This window comes from Mus caroli, unplaced genomic scaffold (assembly GCF_900094665.2).
Source record: "Mus caroli unplaced genomic scaffold, CAROLI_EIJ_v1.1 scaffold_22392_1, whole genome shotgun sequence".
NCBI classification, from domain to species: Eukaryota; Metazoa; Chordata; class Mammalia; order Rodentia; family Muridae; genus Mus; species Mus caroli.
Genome location: NW_018388478.1, coordinates 1 through 1,700, shown reverse-complemented (window position 1 = coordinate 1,700; position 1,700 = coordinate 1). Strand labels below are relative to the sequence as shown.

General features: G+C 50.2%; 1 pseudogene; it reads left to right on the top strand.

Annotated features, from left to right (window-relative positions):
• Positions 1-968, top strand: part of LOC110287628 — a 4,061-nt pseudogene extending 3,093 nt beyond the window's left edge.
• Positions 969-1,700: the final 732 nt, after the last annotated feature.

Genomic DNA, 1,700 nt, shown 5'->3' with positions numbered 1-1,700 from the left:
GGAAGACTGACTTCCAGGCAACTAGGGTGAGGATCTTATACCCACACCCACAGTGACACACCTATTCCAACCAGGTCACACCTATTCCAACAAGGTTACACCTTCAGATGGTGCCACTCCCTGTTCCAAGGATATACAAACCATCACAGTCACTTTCCTAGTCTGGCCATCAAGACTGAGTAGCCAGACCCCTACCCCAGCTGTCCTGAGTCAGTGATGGGCTACTCCTATATGGATGGTTACCAGACAAGCTCCTCTGCCAGCATCCCACACCTGAGACTGGAACTTTTGAAGTGTGAATCAGATGAGCCTCAAATTCAAGCAAAGATCATGACTTACCTCCAGCAAGAGCAGAGTAACAGGCAGGAAAAGCTGAGCACACTTGGACTCTTGTGCAAAATGGCAGACCAGATCCTGTTTTCCATTGTTGAGTGGGCCAGGAATAGTATCTTCTTCAGGGAACTGAAGGTTGATGACCAAATGAAACTGCTTCAGAACTGCAGGAGTGAGCTCTTGATCCCCAATCACATTTACTGATAAGTGGCACATGGGAAGGAAGGGATAATCTTCCTAGTTACTGGAGAACCATCGTCTCAAACACAGAAATCACATTTGACAACTTCCTGAGTCTCACACAGGAGCTTGTGGTGAGACTCCATTCCCTTCAGTTCGATCAGCGAGAGTTTGTGTGTCTGACGTTCTTGGTGCTGTTCAGCTGAGATGTCAAGAATCTTGAGAACTTCCAGCTGGTGGAAGGTGACCAAGAGCAGGTGAACACCACCCTGCTGGACTACACAGTTTGCAACTACCCACAACAAACTGAGAAATTTGAACAGCTACTTCTTCGACTACCAGAAATCTGGCCAATCAGCAAGCAGGCAGAAGACTAGCTGTACTACCAGCACATGAATGGGGATGTGCCCTATAATAACCTTCTCGTTGAAATGCTGCATGCCAAAAGAGCCTAAGTTCCCATCCCTAGAAGTTTGTTCCAAGATCAGAGTCTGGAGGGAGAAGAGGAGGTGGAGGAGGAAGACAGAAACACAATACTCTGAACTGCTCCAAGCAATGCTAATTACAAACTTGGTTTAAAGACATTGAATTTTGACAGGCGAGAGCCACAGAGCTCCTGAGGCGGCGCCATTTTTGGCTCCAGACAACCAGCCACCTTCGGGGCCAGAGGACAGGTGTCCGCCCGGCCCAGGAGGCTTCTGCCTCAGGTTCCACAGGAGCCACCTTTGTTCTGGGACTCTGCAGCGGGCAGTCTGCAGGTGAGAGTGTGGACTACAGAGGCTAGCAGCTTCTGGGACAGGTTAGAGCCACAGAGTTCCTGAGGCAGCGCCATTTTCGGCTCCAGACAACTGTCCACCTTCCTGGCCAGAGGACAGGTGTCCACCCAGCCTGGGTGACCTTTGCCTGAGGATCCGAGGTAGCCATCTTGGTTTCAGGACTCCGTGGAAAGTAGTCTACACAGGGGAGAGTGTGTACTACTGAAACAACGGGTGCTGTGATAGGCCAAAGCAACACAGCGTTTCAGAAATATCCTGTTTTGGGCCTTCATCTTCAGCCAGGAGGAGGTTCAAACGCCAGATAAATGTGCACCTTCCCTGAAAGAGTAGAGCTTGCCTGCAGAGACTGCTCTGACCACTGAAACTCAGAGGAGAGAGCGAGTCTCCCAGGTCTGCTGATAGAGGGTAACA